This window comes from Castor canadensis, chromosome 10, assembly GCF_047511655.1.
Source record: "Castor canadensis chromosome 10, mCasCan1.hap1v2, whole genome shotgun sequence".
Lineage (NCBI taxonomy): Eukaryota > Metazoa > Chordata > Mammalia > Rodentia > Castoridae > Castor > Castor canadensis.
Genome location: NC_133395.1, coordinates 131,196,887 through 131,214,008, shown reverse-complemented (window position 1 = coordinate 131,214,008; position 17,122 = coordinate 131,196,887). Strand labels below are relative to the sequence as shown.

Sequence of the window (17,122 nt, the reverse complement as noted above, 5' to 3'; positions counted from 1 at the left end):
CTACCTAATATATCAAATTATTACATATAGCATTTATACAAAGGCATGAAGACAGATAACTTGGGAGTTAACAAAGTATTCTAAAACCAATTCCTAGCCCTCAAATAACTTAAAGGCTAGATTAGTCATTCTTAATCAAAATTGAAACTATCTACCAGGGCTATTTGGAAATGTACAGAGATATTTTGGGTTGTCCTTCTGGGTTAGAGGTTTGTGCTATTGTCATATACTGGGTAGGGACCAGGGACACTGCTAATTATTTTACAATGCACAGCATAGCTCTAAATAGCCAAAAGTTATCCATTCCCAAATGCAGTCATGCTTATGTTGAGGAAACCCAAGCAACATGAATGAATAAAGCAAACATATGCAGAATTTAAGGTACAACAAGCATTGCAGTGTAGCTATATGCAAGGAGACAAACACTGTGTGTTGTGATCATAATAGTAACTAGCATAATTGAACCCTAGGTAACCTGAACCCATTCAGTCCTTTTCATGATCCTATGACATGGGGTAGGATTATTAAATCTATTTTAGAAATGAGGAGACTGGGTCCCAGGGGGTTATACTAATTGCTGAGGTTACAAATTACAGAGTCAGGATTTGAACCCAGGAACTTAGCCACAAAAGCCTATTATCTTAATCATTATGCCAATTGTGCAAAGTCTGTTGGAAACTCTCCTAATAGGAAAGGAAATTTGATGATGGATCTAGAATATAACTTTACTGTGCCTATAACTTCCCAGAGCTTCAGTTCCCAACAATGTAAGACTTGGAGTTTGCCAGTTAGACAGCCATTTTAAAGTGCCTCTTCAGTTTTAAAGCTATTATTTTTGTATTAAGCAGATATTATTCTTTTTACAAATGTTTGAGTGCCAAGTACAATGTAAGCAGTTCCTGGGTAGATGGGGAAATACAGAAAAGATAGAATTCTGTATTAAACAAAAGGGAATAAAATAAGGTTCCTGGATTAAAAGACCTCATAAACTCAAGTGACAGACAATTTTCTAAGAGGATGCAACATAGAGAGAAGCAGCTGTAACTCTCTAGCATACAACATCCCATTCTCTCACTAAAGAGACTGGGGACTGGATCATTTGAAAGACATCACCAATGACATAGATCAGAATTGGAGATCATCATTTTAAATAGTTCTAAAAGAATTTTTGAATTTTAAACAATAAAATTCTTTGTATTGTGGATTTACATTATTGCTATTGAGGGGGATAATTAAAGTCAGTGCCTAAAGTGAGGACAGTGCCAAATTGTGTCTATTCTAATCTACCTCTGAAAATGCTGTGTAGTTCTCATAAAATATAGAACACCTGGTTTATTTGTTTCCTAAGGATGATACAGCAAATTACCACAGACTAGGTTGCATAAAAAGAAGCCCCAGAAAGTTATCATCTCACAGTTCTGAAAAATAGAGGTCTAAAATCAAGGTTTTGGCAGAACCATACTACCTCTTTCTTCTCTAGGGAATTATTTTTCCTTTCCTCTTCCTTGCTTCTGGAGTTTCTCCATACTCCTTAGCATTCCTTAATTTATAGCTGCATCACTCCAACCTCTACCTTCATCTTCATGTTGGTCTGCCTTCTTCTCCATGTGTATCTTAGTGCATTCTCTTTTCTTCTTGTAAGGATACCAGTCATTGGGCTTACGACCCACACCCACACTAATCTAGTATGAACTCATTGTAACTAATTATATCTGTAAAGATCCTATTTCCAAATAATGTCATATTCTGAGGTTCCTGATTTACTCTGGTGTGGCAGGGAACCTATTCAAGAGAGTGTATCTGGTTTCATGTATGTAATTCTGAATAGAAATAGGAAGGTTTACATGTATGATGTCCACACAAAAAAGAATGGTCTATGGTTTTGTAAAATAAAGTTTTTCAGCATGGTGCCTGTATACACTAGAATCAGATACACCATAATGAGAAACTAAACTATTAGTAGCTGTAAGACCTGAACCAATTCATATTAATATCCCAGTCTTTTGCATAATAAGCAAAATTGCCTGAAATTATTTTCTCCATCTTTCTCTCATATTTAATTTCATTTATCTAAAATGACATTTGATATGTATTTCATGAGAAAAAATAAGGATTAATTGTTGTAATTATTTTATCTAAATGTATACCTAAATGTTCCCATTAAAAGATATGTTATTTCAGGTAGATCCAAAATTATTGTGCAAAATTCAAAACTTTTTTATCCTGCTGCCCTATGATATCTGTTATAAAGTTCTTTTTAGAAACTTAGTATTATCATTATGGAAAATAAAACAATTTTGTTACAAATTCTACCAGAACCATGTAAGATCTCATGATATTAATTTCCATGGCACTTTTGCCTATTAAATCATTAACCTGTATATACTTAATACTGAAAGTATTATATAAAATGCATAAAAAGCTATATGCTGAGGGCAATAAAAGAAATCTAATAAAAAATAAAAAAGCAAACCAGAAAAAACATTTCTGAAATGCAAGTCCTTCCAAAAATCTTCTTTTTCATAAGGCAACAAGAATATTCACCAAAAAATGGTAAAAGCTAATTTTTCAGAACTCGGGAAATTAATCCAAGACTTGCAACAATAAGAGTGATGTTTATTCAAGAAAAATAGTCTAATCTTGGTACAACAGTGAAGCTTAAAGCTTTTTAACTTGCTCTGTTTAAACCCTCTTCATTGCATCTCTGGTAACCTTGAAAATAATCTGTTTATAAGCATAATACCTAGAAACTAGTGGTGTAGCAGTAACTGGAAAGGCAGAATGGGTTTGGAGAGCCTCCCTCAAATTCACATGCCCTGAATTGTTTGTTCATACATGCAGAGCTGTGCACATGGCAGGTAAATACCTGAGAAAACCCCAATTCCTTGCTTTTGGCTGATCTTGAAGCTCTGCACAAGAAGAAGGCTAAGGTAAGGCTGCAAACTACCAAGTTTGTGTGCCCCAGCACACAGAATCCACTGGCAAAGGCAGTTAAGAAAATCTTTGTTTAAGAAAATATTACATATATATATATATGTAATATATGTGTGTTCAATATTAAGCCATTAAGAAGAATGAAATTATGTCATTTGCAAGAAAATGGATAAACTAGAGATCATCGTGTCAACCAAAATAAGCCAGACTCAGGAAGACCAATATTGCATGTTTTTGTTCACAAGTAGAATCTAGATCTAACAAAAGGAGGGGAGCATGCACATAAAAGGGGGACTATTGGGAGAGGAAAGGGAGAAAAGACAGAGTCATGGGTTGAATACGATGGAACTGCATTATATGCAGGTATCAAAATACCATAATGAAACCCTACTAGAAAAGGGGGGAGGAGAAGATGAGGGAGAATTAAGAAAGAGTAATAGAGGGATGAATGTGATCAAAGTACATTTTTATGCATGTATGGAAATATCACAATGAAACCCCTCACTTTGTACAATTAACATGTGGTAATAAAGAAGATACCCTATATCAGAAAAGAAAAGGAAATCTTTGCCCAATGATTAGTTGACTATGAAATTAGTGGAGCTGAGATTTCAGTAACATATGAAAGAATGCAAACTTTACATACATAGTACTGAGAATCATTAAACAATCAGAAATCTACAACAGCAACAATCAGTAACAAAAATAAGCCCAGAGTGGTAGATATGACTTCTAGAGATTCCACTTTAAATAATAAGGCATCTGTAGTGTAAACAGAAATTAAAACATGAAAGCATAAAAAGAAACAGGAACATATACCCCTCAGTCAGGATGCACAGCAGTCAATAGAAAATATTCCTGAGGAAGCATAGACTTTAGTCTATAAGGCAAAGGCTTTAAGTCACCTACTGTAAACATGTTCAAAAGCCTAGAGGAAGCCATGTCAAAATAATTAAAGTATAGCTGTGCATGGTGGTGCCTATCTACAATCCCAGCTACTTAAGACAGGAGGATTCTCAGTTCAAGGCCATCTGGGGCAAAGTTAACAAGACCCTATCTGAAAACCAAAATAAGGCTTGGGGGGCATGGCTCAAGTGGCAAACTACTTACTTGATATGCTAAAGGCTCTGGGTTCAATTCTCATTTTATATATATATATATATATATATATATAAAATATATATTATATGTATAATATATATAATGTTTGAACAACTAAAATAAGGAAATGAGAAACATGGGATTGAAAAATGTAACAACTTTAATGAAAAATGTGCTATAGAGGTGCAATGAAAGAAATGAGTTAGCAAAAGAATCTGCAAACTTGAAGAGAGGTCAGTTGAGATCACCCAGTCTGGGAAAAAAAAAGAAAGATAAATGAAGAAAATGGAATAGAGTCCCAGATACCTGTGTGACAACATCAAGAAGTCTACCACATGCATTATTGGAGTTCCAAAAGTAGAAGACAAAGAAGCAGAAAAAATATTTGAAGAAATAATGAGTATAAACTTCCTAAATTTGTTTAAAATATTAATACATATAGGGAGTCCATCAAATTTCAAGTAGAATAAACTAAAAGAGATCTAAGCCTGGATCTATCATACAAACTGTCAAAAGCCAAATGCAAAGAATCTTCAAAACACAAGACAGAAGTGACTTATAAAGTAAAATGGATTCTCAATAAGGTCACTGGTGGTCTTCTCATCAGGAAACAAGAAGGTCAAAATTGCATCTCCTATCATTAACAGGTATGGAGGTAAAAGGGAGGGGTCAAGGTCAGGTTTCTGGTTGAAATTGAGAGAGCATGTGTTAGTATTTTCCATTGCTTTGCTGATTATAAATATAGATAGTCATTGGAATTGAAATCAATGTACCATGTAAAGAATAAAATGGTCTAAAAGAATATTTCATCCTATTTTTTATTGTTTTATGAAGCATATTCTCATTGTCTCTTTGAACAGAGATTAAGCTTACTCTCAGATATCGCATGATTGCTTTTAATTGAGAAAAGACAAATTAAGGCAAATAGTCCAGTGAAATAACAGGTCAATTGTGTGGGAATACATATGCAGTAAGCATTTGATACAGCCTTTATAGATTACTGCAACTATAGAGGTTAATCCTGTATATGGTCAGACCCCAGCGCTTTTAACTGATAATTCGAAATTACTATTATTATGAATGACAAAAGGAAATAGTTTGGATTATCTTTTCATATCCAAAAGAAATGTGAAAATTATTTTTACTGGGAAGTCCTGTGACAAAGAATGGTGTCTGAGATCAGAGTTAAGAAGAGATACAAATCATTTATCAGCTGCATGTACCAGACCAACTGAATACCTTGCTTGACTTCAGTGAATTATTTCCATCCTTTGAAGTGAAGTACATATTTTTTGTAATTCACTTTGTACGTATATGGTTAGTCACACTCTAACTTAGGAGACTGATGACTTTTTTTTTTTTTTGTCAATATGGAGTCTTTTTTATAAATCCTGACTTGCACTGGTTATGGCTACATCTTCTAAGCTTGCATACAGATCAGCAGGGTCCCTGTCACATTTCATTTTGTAGTCTGATTTCATTATTGTGGCCTCCATTTGCACATTTACCCACTTTTCTCTCATGATTGCTAGTTTGTGAGTTTTGATCATGTCCACTCTGACACTAACATGAGCAATGAATGGTCTTTCATCCCTAGTTTCTGCTTGTGTTAGCAATTTTGTTGTTTTGAGAATGATTGACAGTTGCTTGAGTTCCAGAACTGTTTTTCATTTCTCAGTCCCTAACAGCACTCAACATAGTTCTTGACATACAAAATATACCCAAAATATGTTGAGTGAGTAAATGAATCACTTTATTTTGTACACAAAATGTAATGGTTTGAGGAAAGTTGGTTATCTTTTGGGGGGACTGTAGTCCATCTACCTATCATAGCTCACTTCCAGTAACCAGTTAATATATACTCTGGAGTTTGAACGTAGAAACCTCACTTTGTCACCTATAAAATGGAATAAAAAATGTGTATCCATAATGGCTATTAAAAAGATTAAATAAGTTAATATAGAATACCTGGTATGTCAATTCATTCAAAAATATGGGGGAGAGCCTGCTTATAGAGCTCTATCTGTGAAGAAGACAGATAAAAATCTCTACCCTTGCAGAGTTTGCTGTCTTCTACCAATTTGGTGATACTGGATGGAAGGAGTCAACTTGCCAGTATGCCAAATACAATCCAAAATAATTTTTTTCAAGTTTGGAAAGTGAACACTTAGGACCAAACTAAAAGCTATTGCTTTTAAAGTGGTTGAAGATTCAATTAAAAGTTTTACAGAGGACTCAACTCATTCCCATTATATTTTTGAGACCAGTAAACTATAAAAATGACAAATATAATGACTTACTCTTGAGTCTAAATAGTCCAGCTATGCAATTACAGGAATGGCACTGTGGTTTAAAGCTCCCTGTGTGGGAAGCCTGAAGGAGTTTAATTGACCACAAGATCAATATGAGGAAATAGCATGATATGGAAACATTAAAAAAGAAGCAATTTCTTTTAAAATGTAAGGCTATTGTAGAAATATATATTCCAGAACAAGTGTGGTGGTACTCTGGCTCTATTTTATGCCAGAAATAGTCCGTTCTCACAACTCTAAAGGAGCTATGAATAAACCAGCATGCTTCCAGAGAAGAACAATGAGTATATGGACATGTGAAAAAACAAAACAATTTAGGTGGTGAAAGAGGAATTCTTAAAGACACTCAAGATCTGAGGTGTAGAGAAGATTTGTGGGGAGGGGCTACTATAGAGGCAAAAGGCTATATTCATTCAGCTTTACCCAAACAGGCAGAATTCAGATCAAAGGAGTAAGACCAGAGAGAGGCAGATTTATGCTGAATGTCAATAAGAGACCTGTGTAATTTCTAAATTTGGTACCTCTAGAGAGCTTCCCACAGAGACTAGATGAAGCTATGTCCAGGTCACTCCAGTCTGTTTTCTTTTGAAAGTATAGCACTTTTAGTTTTATCACATGTTGAAGATTTAATGGATGAATCTTTTTTGAATGAATTCACATAGACTGGAGATATGTAAGTGTATCACAAACAAAAATAAACGCAGATATTTTCAAACAAGTACATTTTATTACAGCTGCTGATAATAGAAATAGTTACTTTCTTGTGGGAAACATCCAAGAAAGTTTTCCTAAGTTGAATAAGGAAACTTGAAATTTATTTTGCACCTTAAAAAGTGATATGTGACATCATGATTGTCCACCACGCTTCTTTAAATCACAAAATTGATGAGGACTGAAATCAAGAGAAAAAGGGAGCCTGGGAAAGGATGCTTCATTTTCTTTTTAAGTACCAGTAATTGAAATCAGGGCTTTGCACCTCATAGCAACTTCTCTACCACCTAAGTCATACCCCCAGCCTTTTGCTTTTAGTTCGTTTTGCAGGTATGGGCTCATGTTTTTGCCCAGTCCAGTCTTAGACCACAAACCTCCTACCTTTGCCTCCTGTGTATCTGGATAACAGGTGTGTGTTAGCATGCCTGATCCCGGTTCCCCTTTCTTGAATACTATGCTGGCACTTATAGATGGCAAGAAAGTTTCTTCTCTTCCATCAGTTGCACTTGATTGTGGATGACTACCTAGTTATCTGAGTTTAGGAGATTCTGGAGCAGGGTCTAGGGACAAGTATTATGATAGGCATTATCTACAATTGACCAAAGACCTGTATTTTATTATCTACACGTCACATCCCGGATGTTTCTGGTGGACTCAAGAGTGTCATCTATCCTAGTGGGTTCTTCTTCATCCTTGAAGAAGTTTATCCTAGAACCCCATTTCACATCTAGCTTCCCCTGGGAGGCCAACCTTGCTAATGCACAGCCAGAGAGGCCTAAAGCCACGTACAGAAGCCACAGCCTCAAAGTGACCTCTCCAACTGTGAGCAACCACACCAGGCAAAGCTTATCCTTTTATATCACCAGATAAATCAAATGGAAAACATATGTCAACTACAATCTCAACGATACTATACTCATCACACAGTATTATCACTGCTGCTATTATAACAACTTTCTGCAACTTAGCTTCTAGAAACAAACCTTACCTGTCTGTATCCGGCAGTGGTGGGTAGGTGTGGATGTTAGACACTCACTCATGGACTATAACCACAATCAGGGCTATAAACATGAATATTATAAAAACGTATATAGAGTAAGCCCGCCTTGTGGGTTTATGACAAGTGTAGCCAAAAAACTCAATCAAAAGGAATTTCACAAAGAAAAATTTTTAATTTCTGAGCATAGTACACTGATCAGTTGATGTGGAGAACCTCTCAGTCAGTCCTGAGGTATAGTCAGTGGTGTTTAAACCATTGTGTGATCTTCTGAGTATTTCCCTGCCTTTAATTATGTGAAAATTTGCCTCCCAAAGTGCAAATAGTGTCCCAGAACAAAAGTAAAAGGAAATGTGCTTAACTGAAGTGATAAGCGGAGAATTTTTGATTTTTATGGGAAAAGTGAATCAAGTATCCACCGTGCAGCACTGAATTCCATGCGTCCTGAGCACGCTGGGGGTTTCCCTCAATGCCTCCTTGGAACCGCAGACCCTCGGACACCAAAAGTCTACTGTACAACTCAGGATGGCCTTACGATACTCTGGCTGTGCTTGGACCAGAATATTCACTTCTGCCATTCACGTACTGGAGCTGATGAGAAGTCAAGTCAGTGCGTCAGCTAGTCATGTGAAGTCTCACCATTACAGAGCCAGTCTGCATGAAGAGTGCTGATGAATGGAGTTACAGAACCCCTGGGACTGTCACTACCGTAGTCCACCTCTGCTAATACAGCAATATGTACTTTCTGCAGCTTTGAGGCTCAAAGCATCAACTTTTTAGTGTCCTCTAGGATTTTGTTTTCTTGAGAACATTGGAGATCATTTTTAGGCAATGTTAACAAGTTAGTGCTGGCTACATAAAATGTCCACATATTCAAAAAAGCCTTCCCCCTTCAGCCACACGGCTTCATGCTTAATAGTCTGGTGGTGAATGCAGAGTTGATTAGGAACTGCTGCTTCTTTCTCCACTGCTTCTTCTGTAGGAGTCAGACTTCCCAGCCCACCTGTGAGTTTGCCAAGGCACCACTGGAGTAGAGGGTTCTTGGTGCCTCACCTGAGTGGAGCACCACCACCTAATGGTTTTCTATATTTAATAGTGAACCATGAAGGCAAGACAGCCAAATGTACTGACATGGTTAGTACAGTTACTACTGTGTTACCATGAACAGGAAGTACTGACATGCACTTCAGGGATTCCAATTTGCCAGGTTGCTTGTTTCTTTGGTTAAATGGAACTGTTTGGTGAAGGTTTAGCTCTAAAGGTTGACTTGTAAGTTCATTTAATGATAATGTAAATACTCTGAACAATAATAAGATAAAATACCTGTATGTGGGGGAAAATAGTGATCAGATCCTTTTGTGTTGTTACATATATGAAAAAATTTTAATTGCAAAATTACTAATTTTTTCAATCTTGCATTAAAAAAAGGAAATAACACATTAATGATTGATCCTATTCAGATCTATTAAGTAAAAGAAATAATAGGCACAGTTGTAACATACAATGTGCGTCTTTCTTATGGCTTCTTAATAGATATAGGTAACTGATTAAGCAAACCTTATTTATCTTATAGCTGCCTCTTTCCTGCTGTCTTCCTACATCCATTACTTCCTTCCTTTTTATCTCTCTCTCTTTCACAGGGAAAAATAGGAGAAATCCATTGAATTAGAAAATTAAGGAAACTGTCCATTTTGTAGGCTAGAGAATTTTATTAATGCTTTTCCCTACCACCACCCAATAGTGGAAAGTTTAGACTGTCAGAAAAGTTGTCATTTTTACCTGAAGCCATTGTCAAAAATTTCATTCGAAACTACAGCATTTTTGCTTACCTGTGTGCAGCTCAATTTCTGCAGCTAGTTTGAAGAAGATGTCAAAACTTATATCTGAGAGAAGATAAATAATAGTTTTCCTATTCTTGAAATGTGTGCATAACTCAAACTCAATTTTGAATATGGGACAAAAATGGAATTCTCAGGTTACAGTGAGTTTGCTTCATGAATGTAGCAGCATTTTCACTGCATGCTCAATTTTCTGCTTTAAAAATACTTCAGACTGCATTGAGCATTAAGCCTTGCTAGCTAGTGACAAAATATGCACACAGCAATGCCTGTAATAGTGCCCAAGACTTTTCCTTAGGGGTATTCCTAATTAAAAATTGGTTGTTTCCTATAAATGGCTTGAATTATTCTTTTTGAAGAGCACCATGAATTCTAAGCCAATATGGGTGAAAATACAGCATGTGGAAGAAAGGAACAACTGACTGCAAATAGGGAACTGTTTCAGGTTTAATTTTCTCTTTCTGTTCTGCCTGGACTTCAGTTTTTCTTGATCTCTCCGCTTCAATGTTTCATAAAACTTTAGGGTGCCTCACAATTACCTGAGAACTTGGTTAAAAAAATACAGATGTTTTTCAGGACTCCTCCCATGTGAACTGAATCTAGAATAAGTCCTGAGAATCTCTTTTATACTAAGTGCTTCAGAAGTGACAGCACATGGTACAGTTTGAGCATGATAAATGACAGTTCCAAACCCCCAGACAATACCTTCAAACTTGAAAGTAAAAAAAGTGCAAAAAAATACTCAGTAAGGGGTTAGCTCCATCACATCCTACATACCCTTACAGAAAAAGTCTCTGTACTTCCAGCAGCATTAGGAACCATTAAGAGTTCTTAGACCCTTTGTGTGAAAGTCTCCAGGTATTTGAGCCAAATGCAGATTTATAGACTTTACTCTTCTCTTTAGAGATTTGATTTGGTACATTTGTCCTGGAACCTAGGGATGTCTACTGTTAGTGCAAGCCCATGGGATTCTCCTGTGGTGGTTCATTGTGTCCTCACAGGAAAATTCTGCCTAAGGAGTGCTTTTATTACAATGTTGGACCAAAGACATGACTCCAAAAGCCTTATGTTTTCCAGCATTTGATACATCTCTTTAACCATAGGATTAAATTTTAAACAGTGGAATGTTACACATTTTTGCAATTTGATTGGGAAGAAATGATTCTATATATTATGCTGTGAACTACATACGGTTTCTTACAAAATGCATGAGCATTGGGTATTTGTTACTATCTTCTCTCTAGCAACAAAAATGTTAAATCACTGTTTTTTTTTAATTGAAAGCAAACCATTGGCTCATGAATTTACAAATTTTGGTGTTAGCTCAGTGTTCAGGGATAAAACAGTGTCAACTAGACCCAGTTTCTCCCCATTGCTTGCCTTTCCTTTCTGAAAGTTAACTTCTTTCTCTGATACCAGGCTTTTTACTTCAATAGCAAAGGTGATTATAGGAGCTATCTTCTCACAGTGCCTTGGATTTAAATCCAGTGTAATCCCTGCCAGCTAGTTCCTGAAAAGTCTTAGGAGTTACTCTGATTAGACAAAGTTAGTTCCTGGGGTTGGTGGAATGTGATACAATATCTAGCTTTGCCTTGGTAATGTGGGGAGGCAGTAACAATCCCCCAAGACTACACTTACTGAGTGAGGCTAAGGAGTGCATCTAATTGGATGAACTAATTGGTGGTAATGGATTGTTATTGCCAGAAGGAGGAAGGATGAATCTGGGGAGCTATCCCAGTAAATACCCACTGTGACATTGTGTATACACAGAAGCAACCTGAAATAATGTACAAGGTTTATGCCTACAAGTTGCCAAGAGACTGATTTTGAAAGATTCAATCTAATATTTTGAAAAGTCTTGCTAGCAAACACAGTAAAACAAGTATAAGAGATATCTCTTTCTTATACTTTTATAATTTTTCATTCAGACAGTTGAATATTTATCTGGATGAGACATGTGGTTTGTACATAAATTCTTGGCAATGTGACTTTCTGTTACTATAACAAATACCAGAGATAAATACACTTTTAAGGATGAAAGGGTCTTTTTGCTCATGATTTCAAAGGTTCTGGTCCATGGTTTCTTGACCTTGCTGCCATTGAGCCAGCGGTAAGGAAATAAATAATGGTAAGGAACACATGGTAGAGTAAGACACTCACTTCATGATGACTGGAAAGCAAAGAGAGGAAGAGGAGGGGTGAAGGTTGCCATGTTCCTTTCAAAGGCATGACCCCATAACCTAATTTCCTTCCCCTCGTCCACACATCCTAAAGGTTCCATCATCTCCCAGCTAGATTATGGGTCAGGACCAAGACTCTAACACATGGGCCTTGGGGACTTAGTAGATATACATTTAACCCTTCTGTGGAGATTCTTGACTTTTTCTGTTATAGACCCTTTTGACAACAATGGACCTCTCCTCAGAATAATGTTTTTAAAATCATAAAATACATAGGATTGTAAAGAAAGCTAATATTTTTTAAAGTTATCAATCTATTGTAAACAAATTTGCTACACAGAAATATCTGTTCTTTTAGAAATGCATTAAATTGTTTGATAAAAATAAACATTTTTTTCTTTATACTATCCCAGTCCATGGTCTATGGAATTTCAGGGTGTCCAAAATAAGAATACCCCTCACATTGATGCTGGTGGCCTCTTATTTAACATGCCCATGTAAGACCCCAGTTTAAAACCCTCCAGTTTTTCCTAATTTACCTTAAGATAAAGTCTGAAATCCTTATCATGTCACCCAGGCCCTGTGAACATCAGAATGGACTCATTCTCTCAAGCTCCCCTCTTTTATTTTTTATTTATTTACTTATTTTTTTGCAGTACTGGGATTTGAACTCAGGACCTTCACCTTGAGCCAGTCCGCCAGACCTTTTTTGTGAAGGTTTCTTTTCAAGATAGGGTCTCACGAACTATTTGCCTGGGCTGGCTTTGAACCGTGATCCTCCTGATCTCTGCCTATGAATAACTAGGATTACAAACGTGAGCCTTAGGATATTTTCATTATGGGGGGTGGGATTCATAGTGACAATTCCAATTAGTCTTATATTGTACATTATTTACATTACTCCTATAGTTTCTCCCCCTCATCCCCCTCCCCACCCCACTTAAAGCAATTGCAAGAGGTTTCTTAGTTGTTTCATATAGGTTTATGAAGTCCATCTGCCATATACCATCACCTTAACCTCCTTCATTCACTCTCCCCCCTCCCACAAATCCCCCCCCCACTGTACCTATTTTACAGTCCTGGTTTTTGTTATTAATATTTAAGTTGATGTTCAAAGGGGTGTCTCAACGCATGCCCACTGTGAGTATACTTTACTTTGGTCTATTCAAACCCCTTCCATTACTCTCCCTTACCCCTTTACCTCCCACCCCCCATTTTTCAACAGCTTTCAATACACATCCTTATATACTCTACCTTCACAGCTTATGATATGCGATATTGCTGATGCTCTATCATTTTCTTTTCCTTTCCCACTTTCCCTAAGTTCCATAGAGTAGTTCCACTGTTACAAACATGTTCTACAATGAGTTTGTATATGATCATGTTTGTCCTGTGTATATGTTTATCTTTGGCTCTATCTTCCATGTATGAGATAAAACATGTGGCATTTGTGTTTCTGATCCTGGCTTACTTCACTTAACATGATGTCCTCCATTGCATCCATTTACCTTCAAACCCCATGTCATTATTCTTTGCGGCTAAGTAATACTCCATTGTGTATATGTACCACAATTTCTTGGTCCATTCATCAGTTGTGGGGCATCTGGGTTGTCTCCAGAGGTTGGCTATTGCGACTAGTGCTGCAATGAACATCAGTGTACAGGTGTCTCTACTGTATCCTGTCTGACATGCCTTTGGGTAGATGCCCAGGAGGTATCACTGGATCATATGGCAGTCTTTTCTCTAGTTTTTTGAGAAATCTCCATACTGCTTTACAAAGTGGTTGTACTGTTTGCGTTCCCATCAGCAGCATATAAGGGTTCCTGTTTCACCACATCCTCATCAGCATTTGTGTTATTACTTACCATTGATTCTGGCCATTCTAACTGGGGTGAGATGAAACCTAAGTGTTGTTTTGATTTGCATCTCTTTTATAACCAGGGAAGTTGAACACTTCTTCATGTATATTCTGGCCATTTATACCTTTCCTTTGAGAATTTCCTGTTTAATTCATGTGCACATTTCTTCATTGGGCTGTAACAATAAAAACAGCATGGTATTAGCACAAAAATAGACAGGAAGACGAATGGATCAGAATAGAAGATCCAGACATAAGCCCACACATCCATAGCCAGCCAACTGATCTTTGACATAGGAGTCCAAAACAGCCTCTTCAACAAATGCTGCTGGGAAAACTGGATATCCACATGCAGAAGACTGAAGCTAGACTCCTGTCTTTCACCTTGTATCAAAATCAACTTGAAGTGGATCAGAGACCTTATTATAAGGCCTGAAACTTTGAAACAACTCCAGGAAGCAGTAGGAAATACACTGGAACAGATAAGTATAGGAAACAACTTCCTAAACAGAACTCAAAAGGCTCAGCATCTAAGAGAAAAAATGAACAAATGGGACCACATCAAACTAAAGAGCTTCTGTACAGCAAGGGAAATAATCACCAGACTCAAGAGACAGCCCACCAAATGGGAGAAAATCTTTGCCAGCTAGTCATCCAATAAGGGACTAATATCCACAATCTACAGGGAACTCAAAAATCTCAGCCCCCAAAGAATCCGTACTTCTTTTACTTTAAGATCGGGTGAACTAGTCTGGACATAATGGAACCTGCCTGTAACCCTTGCATTCTGGAGACAGAGATTAAGAAAATCATGGTTTGAGATCAGGGCAGGCAAAAAGTGAGATCTCAGTCAATAAGTCAGGTCTGTAGTCCCAGTTACCCAGAAGGCATAGATCAGAGGATCATGGTCCAAGACTCTGAGCAAACATGTGAGACCCTATCTGAAAAATAACTAAAGCAAAAAAAGGGTATTGGGTGCATGGCTTACGTGGTAGAGTACCTGCCTAGCAAGCATGGAGCCCTGAGTTAAAACCCTAGTACTGCCAAGAAAAGAAAAGTCAGACAACTTATAGTTCCAGGAATCAGCAATGTTTTCTCACCTCTGTGTATTTGCCTACAGTGAGCACCTGCCTAGACATTTTACCTGGCACACTCTTTGTCATCCTTTAGGATTCAAACTTACTTCCATCTAATATCACGTCAGGTGCCCCTTTTGTGTACTACCAGTGCCTCTGCTCAGGCCTGGGCAGCACTTCTTTCTGAGCAGGTTAATAAAACAGCAAACTAGTGTGGCAAAACATCAGGAGAGGTCTCAGGAATAACAGAATATTTATTTCCTTAGCTTCATCTAGCAAAAACAGGAAGTCAGGCAAGCATCTCCTCTATATCATAAACGCCATGTTACTGAAACTATTTATAATTTAATTCTGCATAAAATACTGATGTGTATTAACTGAAACATTAATTATTGAGTCAACAGATCTTGAAACTTCTGTGTGTTTGTGCATCTTTAAATGGTACCATTAAATAGACAATAGTAGCTCCTACAATTATTTGGATTTTATGATCTTACAGGCACAGTCAGCATGTAATGAGATAAAGTGTATTATCTCACTTAATCCTCACAGCAACTGCAAGATAGTTGCTCTCATGGTCCTAGTTTTGAGGAAACTGAAGCTCAGAGAAGTTGAGAAAATCTTGCCCAATGTCACAGAGCTGGTAAGGGATTTGAATCTAGGTTGGTTCCAATCAACAAATTTCCATTTTATACATAAACTTGATGGCAGTGTGTGTACACACACATGCATACACAATTTTTTTTTTACAAATTGTTATTTCCACATTTTTTCTGGCTAAATGTTGTGTAGATTTGGTACTAATAATTCCTCACTTTTAGGGATATTGTTAGCCAAGAATAGCCAAGGAAGTAAGTGTTGTAGTTTTCTATTCTCCTGCCCACTCTGAATCTCTACTTGATCAATTTTTACCTGAATATCTTTTTAATAGTGACTGAATAATTTGGAGTGAGCAGACCTGTATTCAGATCTTAACTCTGACCCTTGAACCCTAGGACTTAATGGCTCCACATCTCAAACTATTTTCAGAGAAAAATACGGATCATAAATCCTGCTAAAACTTCAAACATAGAGAAAGAAGTTGCTGGCCATATTTTGAGTTTTTATTTCCATTCCTACTTGGTAATTTTTAGGATGTGAGATATGGGTTTCCTTTAATGCAAAATGTGTCTGACTCTTGTATTCTTTTGCAAAATACTTTTCTCTATCTACTTCAGAATAGTCTTCTTATGTTAGTCACATTTCTATTACTATAATGTAATATCCGAAGTAATCAATCAAAATGTTATTTTGACTCACAGTTTTAGAGGTTTCAGTCTATGATCAATTGATCCCCATTGCTTTGGGCCTATAATGACGCAGCACACCATAGTGGGAACAGGTGGCAAAGCAAAAACACTTCATCAGCCATAAAGCAAAAGAGAGAGAAAGCTGTTGGAGTCCCCCAATCCCTCAGTGGTATGCCCCCAAAGACCTAAGGGCCTCACATAAGTCCATACATCTCAAAGGCTGCTGCATCTCTTCCTAATAGTGCCACTCTGGGAACCAAGCCTTTAATACAGGCCTTTAGAGGAGACACACAGCATCCAATTTAGCACTTAGACAGGACTTTATTTTCTAAGCTTTGTTATTCTCATTTTATCCGTATGATTCTTTTTCTTTTTTTGAGTATGGAATGCTTCATGAATTCTCATGTCATCCTTGCATAGGGGCCATGCTAATTTTCTCTGTATCATTCCAATTTTAGTATATGTGCTGCTGAAGGGAGTTCTGTACTGACATTTCTTGTCCTATCTCAGTATGACCTATTCAGAATACTATTATTTATACAGGAATATATTCCTCTATAATTCTTCCTTTAATACTCTATTAATAGTATTAAAGGATACTATTCTTTACCTCTAAAATGATCCATTTCTTCACTTATGTAATTCACTTTAAAAAGGAAACTTTCTAATATCTGTGAACTTACTAGGTCAGTATTTTTAATCACTTTAAGGGAAAATAAAAGAATGAAAAAGAAGAAGCCACATCTCACACATTAGCACTGGTACACATATATCCTTCTGGGAAATGCTGAATAAGGTTGCTACTTGAAAGAGCCCTCTGTCACAC

The 17,122-nt window shown here is 36.8% G+C and overlaps 1 non-coding gene across 1 annotated transcript; it reads right to left on the bottom strand.

Annotated features, from left to right (window-relative positions):
• Window positions 1–16,671: 16,671 nt before the first annotated feature.
• Window positions 16,672–16,778, bottom strand: LOC141413126 (U6 spliceosomal RNA). The gene has a single exon (XR_012437949.1). It is a non-coding gene; the product is annotated as a U6 spliceosomal RNA (small nuclear RNA).
• Window positions 16,779–17,122: the final 344 nt, after the last annotated feature.